General features: G+C 38.2%; 9 non-coding genes across 9 annotated transcripts; 3 read left to right on the forward strand and 6 right to left on the reverse strand.

Moving 5' to 3' along the window:
- Positions 1-867: 867 nt before the first annotated feature.
- On the reverse strand, positions 868-940 carry Trnam-cau (transfer RNA methionine (anticodon CAU)). The gene has a single exon. It is a non-coding gene; the product is annotated as a tRNA-Met (tRNA).
- A 235-nt stretch (positions 941-1,175) lies between these two features.
- Trnaa-agc (transfer RNA alanine (anticodon AGC)) lies at positions 1,176-1,248 on the forward strand. Its single transcript has one exon. It is a non-coding gene; the product is annotated as a tRNA-Ala (tRNA).
- A 166-nt stretch (positions 1,249-1,414) lies between these two features.
- On the reverse strand, positions 1,415-1,487 carry Trnav-aac (transfer RNA valine (anticodon AAC)). The gene has a single exon. It is a non-coding gene; the product is annotated as a tRNA-Val (tRNA).
- A 417-nt stretch (positions 1,488-1,904) lies between these two features.
- Positions 1,905-1,977, reverse strand: Trnam-cau (transfer RNA methionine (anticodon CAU)). Its single transcript has one exon. It is a non-coding gene; the product is annotated as a tRNA-Met (tRNA).
- Positions 1,978-2,209: 232 nt separating this feature from the next.
- Trnaa-agc (transfer RNA alanine (anticodon AGC)) lies at positions 2,210-2,282 on the forward strand. The gene has a single exon. It is a non-coding gene; the product is annotated as a tRNA-Ala (tRNA).
- A 166-nt stretch (positions 2,283-2,448) lies between these two features.
- Trnav-aac (transfer RNA valine (anticodon AAC)) lies at positions 2,449-2,521 on the reverse strand. The gene has a single exon. It is a non-coding gene; the product is annotated as a tRNA-Val (tRNA).
- A 2,452-nt stretch (positions 2,522-4,973) lies between these two features.
- Trnaa-agc (transfer RNA alanine (anticodon AGC)) lies at positions 4,974-5,046 on the forward strand. The gene has a single exon. It is a non-coding gene; the product is annotated as a tRNA-Ala (tRNA).
- Positions 5,047-5,715: 669 nt separating this feature from the next.
- Trnav-cac (transfer RNA valine (anticodon CAC)) lies at positions 5,716-5,788 on the reverse strand. Its single transcript has one exon. It is a non-coding gene; the product is annotated as a tRNA-Val (tRNA).
- A 658-nt stretch (positions 5,789-6,446) lies between these two features.
- Positions 6,447-6,519, reverse strand: Trnam-cau (transfer RNA methionine (anticodon CAU)). Its single transcript has one exon. It is a non-coding gene; the product is annotated as a tRNA-Met (tRNA).
- Between the last annotated feature and the right edge of the window lie 9,237 nt (positions 6,520-15,756).

Genomic DNA, 15,756 nt, shown 5'->3' on the forward strand with positions numbered 1-15,756 from the left:
AAACAATTTACTTTACAACCAACTAAGTTTCAAGCGGTAACTATTTCAGCTGACCCAGCGCATTTTTTGGGCCATGAAAAATGCCCCCCATTTCCATACCCACCACCGGCTGCTCGGCAGACTTCCAGATTATGAGTACCCACATACCAACGGACATCGCTGTATGAATAGAAATTGGTAACTTTTTCACCTAGGGTGGACGTCGCGGGCTCCCGGTCTAAATTGTTCGTAAAGCAATTGTTTGTAAGCAATTGTTCGTAAAACAATTCTTCGTAAACTGTTTTTTGTAAAATGAAATCCTTAAAACAACTCTTCGTAAAGCATTTCTTCGTATACATCAAGTTTTAACTGCATACACGAAAAAATGCTTCAGGAAGAGTTGTTTTACGAAGAATTAATTTTACGAACAATTGTTTTACGAACAATTGCTTACGAACAATTGCTTTACGAACAATTGCTTACGTACAATTTGTCGGACACCAAATATTTTACTATTTGCAAACAGAATGATTTATGAAGACGAAAGCGAATGGCAAATATCATTAAAATATGAGGAAAACAAATAAGCTTATAGACCAACGACTAAACCTTGCGTGGTTCCACATGGTACACGTTTAGAGTTCGTATTGCTTATACAAGCGGTTGGTATGAGTCTTTCGAATATCTTTAGGATAGTGATTGTCTAACATCTTCTTTTTGGTTCCACTTCTTTTTTTATTGTTGTTTTAAAGAATTGGCATAAGAAAACATGAGTTTTGGAAGTGTATTTAAAATTGAAATTAACAAAATTATTTTCGATGTTGATAGATGAAACAATTGGATGAAACGTCAAAACCGTTATGCCCGAAAATAGTATTTTTAAATGTATGCCTCGAGTGAGGATCGAACTCACGACCTTGAGATTATGAGACTCACGCGCTACCTACTGCGCCATCGAGGCGACAAAAAATTGGACATTTATGATCATCTAATCGAAAATACAAGGTTTTTCATACGTTTTTATCATGCACTATTGGTTCTAAAAATGCATATATGCTTTGGTGTGTGAAAAGTCAGTGAACAAACTAACTCTGTTTACATGTTGAACTTGAATTTTTATTAATAGAATACCACCAGATAATATCATTGAGTCTTTCAGGAAAAAGAGATTTTCATTACCACTCAGCTTTGTGCAAGGGGGTGTAGCTCAGATGGTAGAGCGCGCGCTTAGCATGCGCGAGGAACCGGGATCAATACCCGGCACCTCCATTTCTATGTCTCAAGTAGCATTTTGTGAAGCAGTGATAAGTGCTTCCCAATTTAATCTAGATTTTAAACTTCAGATAAAAGTATTTGAAAATGATATTTTGATCGGTAGTGTTTGTTCGTCATCTATTGATGGGATTTTAGTTCAAAACTAATGGAATATGAAAAATGTTTCCGCCCGGGCTCGAACCGGGGACCTTTCGCGTGTTAGGCGAACGTGATAACCACTACACTACGAAAACCACATTTCAAACAATTGGCGATTCAGCTGGTAAAAAAAATTTTGCCATTTGCAAACAGAATGGTTTATGAAGACGAAAGCGAATGGCAAATGTCATTAAAATATGAGAAAAACAAATAAGTTATAGGCCAAGTATTGAACCTTGCGTGGTTCTACATGGTATACGTTTAGGGTTCGTACTGCTGTTACAAAGCGGTTGGTATGAGTGTTTCGAATATTTTTAGGATAGTGATTTTCTAACATCTTCTTTTTGGTTTCACTTCTTTTTTCATTGTTGTTTTAAAGGATTGGTACAAGAAAACATGAGTTTTGGAAGTGCATTGAAAATTGAAATTAACAAAATTATTTTCGAAGTTGATGGCTACAATTGGATGAAACGTCAAAACCGTTATGCTCGAAAAAAGTATTTTTAAATGTATGGCTCGAGTGAGAATCGAACTCACGACCTTGAGATTATGAGACTCACGCGCTACCTACTGCGCCATCAAGGCGACGAAAAAGTGGACATTTATGATCATCAAATCTAAAATACAAGGATTTTCATTTTTTATCATGCACTATTTGCTCTAAAAATGCATATATGTTTTGGTGTGTGAAAAGTCAGTGAACAAACTAACTCTGTTTACATGTTGAACTTGAATTTTTATTAATAGAATACCACCAGATAATATCATTGAGTCTTTCACTAAAAAGAGATTTTCATTACCACTCAGCTTTGTGCAAGGCGGTGTAGCTCAGATGGTAGAGCGCGCGCTTAGCATGCGCGAGGTACCGGGATCGATACCCGGCACCTCCATTTCTATGTCTCAAGTAGCATTTTGTGAAGCAGTGATAAGCGCTTCCCAATTTAATCTAGATTTTAAACTTCAAATAAAAGTATTTGAAAATGATATTTTGATCGGTGGTGTTTGTTCGTCATCTGTTGATGGGATTTTAGTTCAAAACTAAAGGAATATGGATAATGTTTCCGCCCGGGCTCGAACCGGGGACCTTTCGCGTGTTAGGCGAACGTGATAACCACTACACTACGAAAACCACATTTCAAACTATTGGCGATTCAGCTCGTAAAAAAAGTTTTGCCATTTGCAAACAGAATGGTTTATGAGGTAGCCACTTTAACAAGTCGAAATTCTGCCACTGAAATTGACTAGAATGAAACCGCCAACCAATTATAAGCTACGGTTTAAGTGACGTAAAAAATGGCGAAAAGAAGATGATAGAAAGCAAATTAAGTGAGGGATTTTTTGTCAGCTGGTTGGCTTAGGGGTTAGGGTTAGGGCTAGAAATAGTCATTTCATTGACGCGTGTTCGATTCTCACCACTGCTATTGCTCTTTTTCTTCTGTAATTACCAAATAAAGTTCAAAACAAGCATTAATTCTCTGGATGAGTGCTAGAAGGGTCACAATTGGACGGTAGCCTCTTATAACACGTTCTGATTGGTTGGCGGTTGCATTGTAGTCAATTTCAGTGGCATAATTTCGACTTGTTAAAGTGGCTACCGGTTTATGAAGACGAAAGCGAATGGCAAATGTCATTAAAATATGAGGAAAACAAATAAGTTATAGGCCAAGTATTGAACCTTGCGTGGTTCCACATGGTATACGTTTAGGGTTCGTATTGCTGTTACAAAGCGGTTGGTATGAGTGTTTCGAAAATCTTTAGGATAGTGATTGTCTAACATCTTCTTTTTGGTTTCACTTCTTTTTTCATTGTTGTTTCAAAGGATTGGTACAAGAAAGCATGAGTTTTGGAAGTGCATTTAAAATTGAAATTAACAAAATTATTTTCGAAGTTGATGGCTACAATTAGATGAAACGTCAAAACCGTTATGCCTGAAAAAAGTATTTTTAAATGTATGCTTCGAGTGAGAACCGAACTCACGACCTTGATCAGGGGCGCCGGAAGCGGGGGGCCTGGTGGGCGGATGCCCCCCTGCCCTCAGTTTTTCTGCAGATGGAGGGGCAGGGGGGGGCAATGGTGCCCTTTTAAAGTCATGTAAGCTACTGCACATTTTGCATTATAACAATTTCTGCTATTCGCTTTTAGCCTAATTATAATCATTCGTTTTTGCTTCAAAATAATATTTACGGCACAAAATTTTGCAACACAGTGGGCTACAGGCCTTAAAACTCGTTTTTTTCTGGCAGCCAGTGTGGCCTACCGGGTGCTCCTTCTCGGCGGCCAAATCTGCGTGCTTGGAGACCAAAATACAAAAAAAAAATAACGATAGTACAAGTAGGCCTAAATAGAATTAAACTTGCAACAGTGCTAAAATGATCACTTAGCGTTGTTGAAGTCTGGGCCTGGGCGACGTCCTACAATAGAATCGTTGCACCACGCAATAGATTGTAATCCAGTACTGCGGGACTATCTAACGACACTCGCACGAGTGTCTCCAATGTGGCTGATTTTAAAGTTCGCCACTCCCCTAGAATTCTTTTTAGCAACGAAAAACAGCTTTCGACATGTGTTGACGATGACGGCAAGGTAATAAAATAAGTATTTCAATGATGTGAAGGACATTACTAAAAGAAGCATAATTTTTGCATAATATGATCCAAAAATGTTTTCCCCTCGGATGTCAACTAACCTAGTTCTCCTTTTTAACAACGCTTCAATGTCCGACAACATCGAATCGACATAAAAACGACAATATTGCCAGCCGATGTAAATTAGCACTTTGGATTAAGACTTTGTTAAAATAAACGTCGGGAATTACAAACAAGACTTATAGCTGGTGATCGCAGATGGATATATTCCATCAATATTCCCGCACAGTGCAACAGTGGCGATTATGACGCGCTGACCTAATTTTGCGCCACTCTTTGATACTACATATTTTCCACAGTTAATCCACGATCATTCTATTGCGAAATTAAATAATTGGCTAGAAGAGACCGGTGGCCAAACTTGGCCGATTGAGGAGGTAGCACCGGCGGTCATTCAAGCACTACTTACCGGCCATGGCTGCAGGCTGCTTTAAGGCTTGACAGTAGGTTACATCATGATAACTTAGCATAATGCCCTTCTTTGTATACCGGACACAAGTAGGCTATCATTACTCAATACATAGTGAGCTAATAGATTAGCATTATCGCTATGTCTTATCTTAAAACTTGAAAAAAAATTGGCCTTTTAGTAAACAAAAGTGCCCTTTTTTCGTAATCTTGCCCTCCCAGTCAAAAATCGTTCCGGCGCCCCTGACCTTGATATTATGAGACTCACGCGCTACCTACTGCGCCATCGAGGCGACGAAAAAGTGGACATTAATGATCATGAAACCGAAAATGCAAGGTTTTTCATACGTTTTTATCATGCACTATTTGCTCTAAAAATGCATATATGCTTTGGTGTGTGAAAAGTCAGTGAACACACTAACTCTGCTTACATGTTGAACTTGAATTTTTATTAATAGAATACCACCAGATAATATCATTGAGTCTTTCACTAAAAAGAGATTTTCATTACCACTCAGCTTTGTGCAAGGGGGTGTAGCTCAGATGGTAGAGCGCGCGCTTAGCATGCGCGAGGTACCGGGATCCATACCCGGCACCTCCATTTCCATGTCTCAACCACCATTTTGTGAAGCAGTGACCAAGCGTCCCAAATTTAAACAAAATTCTAGATTCTAAACTTCAGATATAAGCACAGTCGACTCCGCTTAATTCGGACACTTTGTTTCCGCTCACTTTTGGGCAAATTAAGCGGAGAAACAGCTTTGTCCGCATTAAGCGGAAAATCAATTGTTCGTTTCTTGGTATGCGTAAAGGCAGACAACGCATTAAAAATACCATTCTGTTGCGTAATAAATGAATTGCAGCTGCTCTATACTGCAGTATTTGGCACTGATCTCATAAAAGGCACATGAATTATACGTTCTAGTTAGTTGTATTGTGCAGTATTTCGATACCAAGCGATTCAACAAATATATTACTGTGTAACACACACATATATGATTGAAATAGTACAGTAATTCTTCAAATACTGTGTCCTGTGTCCGAAATAAGCAGAGAATTGTCCGAATTAACGAAAGTATTTTACGTGCAATTTTTACTTTTGTTCCGTTCCCGAGCATTGTGGCCGAATAAAGCGGCTGTCCGGGTTATCCGGTGTCCGAATTAAGCGGAGTCGAATGTATTTGAAAATGATATTTTGGTCAGTGGTGTATGTTTCATTGTCTTCATCAATTAATGGTATTTAAGTTCAAAACTAAACGAATATGGAAAATGTTTTCGCACGGGCTCGAACCGGGGACCTTTCGCGTGTGAGGCGAACGTGATAACCACTACACTACGAAAACTACATTCCAAACAATTGGCGATTCAGCTCGTAAAAAGGTTTTGGTTATAGGCAAATTGTTCGAAAGCAATTGTTCGTAAAACAATTGTTCGTAAAACAATTGTTCGTAAAGCATTTCTTCGTATAAATCAAGTTTTAACTGCATGCACGAAAAAAATTTTTAGGAAGAATTGTTTTACGAAGAATTAATTTTACGAACAATTGTTTTACGAACAATTGCTTACGAACAATTGCTTTACGAACAATTGCTTACGAATAATTTGTCGGACACCAAAGATTTTACTATTTGCAAACAGAATGGTTTATGAAGACGAAAGCGAATGGCAAATATCATTAAAATATGAGGAAAACAAATAAGCTTATAGACCAACGACTGAACCTTGCGTGGTTCCACATGGTACACGTTTAGAGTTCGTATTGCTTTTACAAAGCGGTTGGTATGAGTCTTTCGGATATCTTTAGGATAGTGATTGTCTAACATCTTCTTTTTGGTTCCACTTTTTTTTTCATTGTTGTTTTAAAGAATTGGCATAAGAAAACATGAGTTTTGGAAGTGTATTTAAAATTGAAATTAACAAAATTATTTTCGATGTTGATGGATGAAACAATTGGATGAAACGTCAAAACCGTTATGCCCGAAAATAGTATTTTTAAATGTATGGCTCGAGTGAGGATCAAACTCACGATCTTGAGATTATGAGACTCACGCGCTACCTACTGCGCCATCGAGGCGACAAAAAATTGGACATTTATGATCATCTAATCGAAAATACAAGGTTTTTCTAACGTTTTTATCATGCACTATTGGTAGGGGTGGGCAAATAAAGGCATTTTGTTAATGGTATTTCCAGGACCCAATTTTTTTATGGCCATTTTTTTCTCTGAATAAGAATCCGATCAGTTCTTTTGTCTATGACGTCATTTTAGGTTGGTTCAGCGGCCATTTTCAAAATGACCGCTGAAAAATTGATATTTTCCATCAATTAGATGAAGATTTGATCATATGGGTCATGTAACATGTCTAAATATAGGTTGTTTGAGGCGTAGATTTTAAAAATTAACTCAGTTTTGCGATTCACTGCATTGCTGGGCGATATCATCTGAAAGTAAGAAAAAAAAACGCTTTTTACATGAAAAATTAAAATTTTTTAGTGTGTTTCACCATGTAACAGAAAATAATCATACGAATATCTCATTGACAATCATTCCCGCATAATCACACATGCCAGTTCACATAATTCTGCTCAAAAGAGAGTCCACAGTCGTCGTAATGTTGGATACTGGCTTTAGTACATTTTATTGGAGGACTTCAGTTCTTCTGCACCAAATTTTTCAACCCGGTATCGTCCGTCAGCCGCCTTAACTCGTCTCATTTGTCGAATTTCGGGTGCTATAGTTAGTCGAAGATGGCTAACTTCGGCTAAAAGTTAGTCAGGTTCATCATCATTATCGTCATCGCTTTTCATTCCATCATCATATTTGTTTCCGGCATTGCAGTTTTCCTCGTCCTCGTTTCGCCATGTTGACCAAATATCATATTAGCTACGTTGACGATTAGCTTGCATATTTCATTGGGCGATGCGGCCATTTCTGAGAAACACTGGACCAAGCAACGTATGACTGTCTCATTGAAAGATTTTCGTCCAGTCCTCACCTTCACTAACCGGAACTTTATTTCTTCTGATGTTACGGTTTGTTTCTCAGCTGACTCTTTTGACGAACCAAGCTTTCTGTTGGGAAATGTTATTTGGGATGTCGATTGTCGATGGTTCAGAAGCCTCGTAGCTGACATCCTTGTCTGTGTCGACTGCACAATTCATTGCTTCTATGCTCTTTAGATTATCCAGTTCTCGCTGTTCTCTCTTCCTTTCCTCAATCGCAAGATGCTTCCTTTTCAGCGAAATTTCTCGATTTTCCTTCCTCTTTTTTGATCTAAGCCAATCTTTTAGCACAGTATTAGGGTAGTGCGGGGCAAGACTAGTCACATTTTGGTATTATTGTGTATATCTTCACATAAAGTTAAAAATGTCTCAATTTTTAGTGTTAAACAGTTGTACTAAGGCTTCCTTAAACAAGATAGCAAAAAAAAAGTAAGATTTGTTTTTAAGTTATGTTAATACAACATCATTTTTACGACAGAGTCAAATGACTGGTTTTGCCCCTAAGTAAAAGTAAAACAGGTCAGTGTTTTTTTTGATGAAGGAAAGAGTATATTTACACATAAAAAGTGCAGTTACACATACAAAGTGCACTGCTGCAGCACATTTGTTCAGAACAGACATCAGCAAACATGCTGGATTCTATTTTATGACATTATTTGTTCAGTTGCTGTGCCGAGTAACCATGGTTCTTCTTGACGACAAAACAAACTGAGCAAGGAAGATTATGACAAAATTTGCCATTTTGTTCACTGACAATGAGGTCCACATGGTACATTACAGTTGCCAAATGTTAGAACAATTGCTTTTGTGAACAATTGATAGAAACACAATCAAAAATACACTTCAATTGTTTTCTAGTAGCCTATAGCCTAGCCCTAGTTCAATATTGTTACATTTAATTTAAATTTTTTGTTTGGGATTTTTTGCGTTTTTCTCCAAACTTTGACGCACACTTTCTATAAAAAAACATTGAAAACCATTGATAAATTCTGCATGGTAGACTTACCATATCTTAGTGGATAAGTGGACAAAATTAATTTCAGTGCAAATTTTCACTGGGGTCATGGGCAACCAAGATATTAAAAGGACCCCACTTTTTGCTTTTTTTTCATTTTGACCCACGTTTCACATTAAATAAACTCCCAAACCTTTTAATATTTTGTACTGATATTTTCTCAGTTCATCGAGAATCTTATAAACAACATTTCTACCAAATTTCAGCTAAAACCAATCAAAAATGAGGTCTTGGCAAGGTTTTAAATTTTAGAAAATCTTAGCCGAGAGCTGGAAACGACCAACTTTGGATGTCTATGACCTTTTAGAGCAGTGGTTCTTAACCTTTTTTCTATCAAGCCCCCCTTCAATAATGGGCATGTGCCTCGCGCCCCCCTAGATTTTAAATAAGTATCATACCAAAAACATTACATTTTTGTCTGTATTGTACACATCGGTGAGATACTTATTGACACTGCTTCGTAGCGACTAGATTTTTAATGCGAGGTTTAACTCCAGAGATTGAACAACTTAAGTCTCCTTCAACTCTCAGCCTGTTTCTGTACTTGGTCTTGATAGCAACGAGAGCAGAAAATGCAGCTTCACAAAGATACGTGGATCCAAACATTGTTAGAATTCAAAGAGTCCGAGTTGCGATAAGAGGGTAAACAGGAAGGTAATTGGCCCAGAACGTCTCAAGTTCCAGTTCTTTGAAATCTTCTTTAGCTGTGGAGTTGAACTTCATCTCAAGAAACTCCTCTTGTCCTTCTTCGAAAAGATCAACTACTTCGCATTGAAACGGGTTTCTGACGAACCTCCAGGTTTCACGCTTCTCATCCAAATCTGGAAAGTATTTCATGAACTCCGCTTTCAATTCATTAAGGTGGGTTTCTATGTGTTTCTTCGACTCAGACTCAAAGTTACCATCTTTGATAGCAGAATCCAAGTTACTGAAGCTCGCTAGATTTCCTTGTTCAATTCGACTCTTCCAGAGGTCGAGTTGGCTATGAAACTTCGAATGATGTCATGATGCTTAATGATGTTGATATTTTCCCTTGAAGCTTGAGAGTATTCAATGCTTCGAATACGCTAGTGCTACTTGAAAGCCTTCGGACTGAAAGTTGGCTAAAAGTTCCGCCTTCTGTCGTGAGTCCAAAAATATTGCGACTTCTTCTTGTAATTCGTGAAGCCTTTTCAGCATGTTACCTTTGGACAACCATCGAACATGCGTGTGGAAAAGCAAGGCTTTATGATCGGACTGCATATCCTTACACAGTAGCTTAACAAGACGGCTGTTAAGAGCTCCGGCTTTTATAAAGTTGACCACCTCGATAGCTAAGTTCAGGACATCATTCATTTCAGGAGGCATAGTTCTGGATGCTAAGGCTTCACGATGAATTATGCAATGAGTACCAACAACAAATGGATTTTTTTCTTTTACTCTTTTCACAAAGCCAGACCGCAGACCAAGCATAGCTGGAGCTCCATCTGTGCACACCCCTACCAGTGATTCCCATGATAGCTGGTTTTCTTCAAAGAACTTTGACACAATATTAAAAATATCTGCTGAAGTTGTACGACTTTCCATGGGGTGGCAGAATAGCATTTCCTCTTTCACGATGTTGCCCGACATGAACGAGCATACAGCAACAACTGAGAACAATCACCAATGTCAGTTGTTTCGTCACACTGGATAGCAAAAAAAGGAGACTCTTTTATTAGGTCGAGGATTTGATCTTTGATGTCCTGAGACAGTTCATCGATCCTCCCTTTGACTGTATCGTTTGATAGTGAAATTTGAGAAAGCTGGTTTGCTTTATCTTTGCCCAATATTAGTTCTGCTGCTACAAGTATACTTGGTTTTATGAGGGATTCCCCGATGCTATGATTTTTCTTACTCTTTGCAATTAGCATGGCAATCTCGTAAGAAGCCTCAACAATATTCGAATTTTGTTGCTGAAATGCCCCACTACTGTCCAATTTAGCTTTCTTTAAGTAATGACTTTTTGTTTCAAAGAATTCTTTAGGTTTATTGGCTAGAGCAGGGTGTGATGATTTCAAATGCCATTCCAAGCGACTACGGCGCATTCCATCATTACTAAGAGTCTTGTAACATATTACACATTGAGGGACTTCTATGTCACCTTTTTGCATGGATACAAAGCCAAATTTGATGTATTCATCAAGATACTTTCTTTTCTTTCCAGGCATTTCAATTAAATATGAACAAAATCTCCTGCACGTAAAGATTATAGCTAGCTAACTATAAACACTGCAACACAACAAAAACTTGTTTAAATTTAAGCTTGCTTATTTTATAAAAACTAACTTAAAACTCATCTCAAAACTCCCCATCCTTGTCCTAACAGTATTCAACACTGCATCACATTATTGTGGTACATTGCCAGACGCCAGTGTTTCTCACTATGAACTAATAACTACCGGAATCATAAAAGTTAACGCGTAGCGCCGTAGCCTATTATTTTCTATTTCATTGACTGGTAAACGTAAACAGCCGATGAAATGTCTGCACACTATACCTGCATAAATAACTATTCGCTCGTTCTGGAGCCACCTTGAATAATAAAAAGTTAGTCTAAATTGGCATCGCGAATGCTTTTGCTCTGTCTGTCCAACTTGTCGCAACTATTCCGTTTTTGATTATTGCACCACAATGGTTTATTTGTGACACGAGGTAGCAAGCTGTACTCCAAAACACAGGCAAAGGTTGCGAACTATAGAACAAAAAAGTATCGGTCTTTTTTTCGACAATGAATTGAAACGGTAACAAATTGAATGAGCTGTGGCGACCCCAGGAAAAGTTAAGGCGACCCCACTTGGAGTCGCGACCCACAGGTTGGAGACCACTGGGTTAGGCCACTGAGCTAAGCACTCATGTGACCTGATAAGGTGATCGAGCATTAAATGAAAGTGTAAAAAAAAACAATCGAGCATTAGGTAAATAAAATAGGCCATTAGTAGCCTACCGATAATATTAAGTAAAGTGGTCGAGCAATAAGTAAATAAAACTGTAAAAACTCAATTTGAGGAAAAAAGTGAAAATGAAGCAGTGTCGAAAAAATTTGAAAAAACTGAAGGAGTTCAGCGCAAAATAGTTTTGTAAAGTTCTGGTCTAACTAATAAAGCAAGAATTACTGAATACAATATAAAATAAGATAAAGTGCAAAATATGACGAACAGCTTAGGTTCTAGGACATTAAAGTAACTAAAAAAAATTGATATTGTTGTAGAGCTCGCGCCCCCCCTGAGAGATGCTTCACGCCCCCCTGGGGGGGCGCGCTCCCCCGATTAAGAACCACTGTTTTAGAGTGACAAAGTAAACGATGTTGTTTTTACAATATTTGGCAGACGTACTATCACCTGTAAAAAATTTGGGTTGTTACCTAATTTGGTTTAGCAGTGATAGGGCCTCAAACATGGCCAAAAATCAAAAAATTGTGCCCCCTTGGCATACCCCCCCCAAAACTAAATGCTTCGCTCACACTAGGATAAGCTGATTTTTTATTTAATAGGCAAATAATACCCTATGAACCAAATGCTAAATTCTTTGGTTAAAGAATTTAGCATTTTCACCAATTGAGGCAAAAATTTGGCACAGCACTTCGTGACTGACTTGTGTTGCCCCAACCAAAATAGCCATGATTGAACAAAAATAAATACCCAATAAAACTAATTTCCAAGGAAGAACTACAAAATGAGTAGTTTTTAGACAAAGTACAATAATCGTAATTTTGTTTAAACTAGAAAGTCTTGGTTTAATTAACAATTTTCATAGTGTAATGCTCTGTTTAGTCGAAACCACAAAAAAAAGTTAGTCCAAAATATGAACGTAAAACTTTACACCAACTTACGTTTCGCAGCCTAGACCGAGACAGCAAGCAAAAACTGCACAGCAGTTGCTGTTGTCGCATCACAAAAGAACCACTAAGTGCTCTAAAGCATTTTTTCGAGTGTATTATTTCCCAAAAAAAAGTTATGCTTGATTAAAATCAAACTGACCGGTTTTACCTGACGACTTGTTTTGCCCCGAACTACCCTACTACACACAGCTCTGTATGGGCCAAAACAGTTATCTTCATAGAACTTCTGATCTTCTGCTGTCATTTTTACTTGATATTTATTTTCTAACTTTTTCTGGTAGTCTATGTTTCTGCAGCGGATGTCATATCCATAATTAGTAAGCCTGTCATTGAATTCAGATGCTTTTTTGAACCAAGCATCACTTTTAGGTTTGCTTGTAGGCTACATTTCTTGGCCTTTCGCAACTCATTGAATTTTTCATAATCTTCCTTAATTTTGGCAGCAACAAACTTTTTCTTCATAGGATACACATTTTTTGTATGTATCCAATCACATCTCAGTTCTCTAGCTACAACTTTACTCGCTTCAATCCTGCTAAAGGCTTGCTTCCCCTTCTGTCGTTTGCATAGCTGTAGCATTCGTCCAATTACAACAGTCCCATTAGCTAGTTTTCCTGTGGGTTTATATTCCTGTATTTCAGTGTAGTTGAATCCAAAAAGTTCTTTCCTGCTTTCACTTCTCACTCGTCGTTCAGTTTTCAAAATTGATTAACTATATTGCATTACTTAGTGCAACAACTAGTCAACCTGGATGTAGACAAAGGAGCCTAAGGTCAGTAAATATGATGAAATTACACAGAGAAGAAGTCTAAGGCGCTTTCAGACTACACCTACACGTAAGTTCACAGAAATTGAAATAAAAAAACCTTTTACACTACACATAAGTTGACGGAAGCTCACGGAACGGTTATTCCCCTAATTCAAACCGTTCTTGTGGTAGACCACTATGATATTGCAGAATAGGGCGACTGTATAAGGTTTGTTACATCACATTCAGAAGTTTTTTCAGCTCAAGATACCGGTAACTTCCAGTAAAGGTGGAGATCTACCTCTTCGACTCTGTTGCTCATTTCGTTTCACACAGAAAGCAAAATAGCTTGCAAACAAAAATGGAAAACATTATCGTTCTGACTAAACCACCACAGTGTCAAAAAAATCTGAACGGCAGGATTTGCAGCACTAAAAGCCAACACCCACGGGATAAGCCGCTAACCTCAAAACTCTCAATAGCCTAGCCCAAGAACCTGGACCCAGCAAAACAAAAAATCGGGATGTAAGTTTTCTTGAGCTGACGGAAGTTCGCGCGCCATTTTCGTTTCATGTGTGAAGTTCAGTGAACGAAGTTCGCGAAAGTTGACAACAACCACAAACTAAAAGTACAAAAACGATATCTGTGAGCCTCCATGCAGTTTGAAAGTGCTTTTTCAATCTTCCTGGTAACATGGTTGCATATAACAAGAAGCTCAAACGATCATTGGCGTAATAAATTCACAAATAATCACCTAAAAATGATCTTTTCTGCAGAAAAATACAAGAAGGTGTCATGCCAGGTAGCTAAAAGTGCTTTTATTGTAATCTTTAACCCTCAAAACATATGTTTAGACATATTGCGCAGGTATATACGTCTCACTCGTATGTCCTGAGAGCAAAATAGCCATTTTTGGCCGCCATTTTGAAAATGGCCACTGAACCTATTATGACGTCATAGAGCAAAAAAATCACTGGTTCATATTTACCAGCCCAAATGGCATTAGAAAAAATGGGTCCTGAAAAATCGACCTGAATTTGCCCACCCCCAGGGGCGCCGGAACGGTTTTTGACTGGGGGGGCAAGATTACGAAGAAAGGGCACTTTTGTTTACTAAAAGGCCAATTTTTTTTCAAGTTTTAAGATAATCTATAGCGACAATGCTAATCTATCAGCTCACTATGTATTGAGTAATGATAGCCTACAAGTGTCCGATATACAAAGAAGGGCATCATGCTATATTATAATGATGTAAATGTAACCTACTGTCAAGCCTTAAAGCAGCCTGCGGCCATGGCCGTTAAGTAGTGCTTGAATGACCGCCGGTGCTACCTCCTCAATCGGCCAAGTTTGGCCGCCGATCTCTTCTAGCTAATTATTTAATTTTGCAATAGAATGATCGTGGATTAACTGTCGAAAATATGTAGTATCATGGCCACCTAAAGATACGGCCTGATTTGTCACATTTTGCAGAAATTTCCAGGTTTTTCTAACTTTGGGCGAATGTTTCAATAAATTTTTCTAAAAATTAGATTGTTACGCTTTCTTTATTCTTTTCCTCAGATAACACAATAGGTTTTAACATTCTCACATGTTGAAAAACAAAGAAAATTCGATTTCGAAGATTTTAGTCAGACTGTTAATTTTCAATAACAGTCTGATTTTGCGTTTTTCAACTTACTTTTTCTCATTTGCTACTGCTTCCACAAGGCAACAAAAAAGTTTTATGTCATTAGGAAACCGCAAAAAGTAAAAACATCTCAAAAAATGTCAGTCAAGCACTAGCAGTAGCTGTAATCAAAATCTGCAAAATGTGACAAATCAGGCCGCATCTCCAGGGGGCCATGGTAGTATCAAAGAGTAACGCCAGATTAGGTCAGCGCGTCATAATCGCCACTGTTGCATTGTGCAGGAATATTTGTTATTGATAGAATATATCCATTTGCGATCACCAGCGCTGTAAGTCTAGTTTGTAATCCCCGACGTTTGTAATTTTAACAAAGTCCTAATCCGAAGTGCTAATTTACATCGGCTGGCAATGTTTTCGTTTTTATGTCGATTCGATGTTGTCGGACATTGAATCGTTGTTAAAAAGGAGAACTAGATTAGTTGAAATCCAAGGGGAAAACATTTTTTAATCATATTTTGCAAAAATTATGCTTCTTTTAGTAATGTCCTTCACATCATTGAAATACTTATTTTATTACCTTGCCGTCATCGTCAACACATGTCGAACGTTGTTTTTCGTTGCTAAACAGAATTCTAGGGGAGTGGCGAACTTCTTTAAAATCAGCCACATTGAAGACACTCGTGCGAGTGTCGTTAGATGGTCCCGCAGTACTGGATTACAATTCCGATAAAGCAGTTATTGCGTGGTGCAACGATTCTACTGTAGGACGTCGCCCAGGCCCAAACTTCAACAACGCTAAGTGATCATTTTAGCATTGTTGCAAGTTTAATTCTATTTACTTGTGCTATCGTTATTTTGTATTTTGGCCTCGGTGGGACAGCGCAACGGGTAAGGCGCTCGCTTTCCAATTATGCAATCCTGGTTCGACTCCCAGCTTATGTTGGTTGTTGACAAACACCGCTCACCTCTACCCAGGGTGTAATAAATTGGGTGGGCGTAGTTGCTGAAGTAAAGGCGGCCGAGAGAAAGGAACTGGCCACCCAACTCTCGTTAGTGC

Source organism: Aplidium turbinatum, chromosome 3 (genome assembly GCF_918807975.1).
Source record: "Aplidium turbinatum chromosome 3, kaAplTurb1.1, whole genome shotgun sequence".
In the NCBI taxonomy this organism is placed as follows: Eukaryota; Metazoa; Chordata; class Ascidiacea; order Aplousobranchia; family Polyclinidae; genus Aplidium; species Aplidium turbinatum.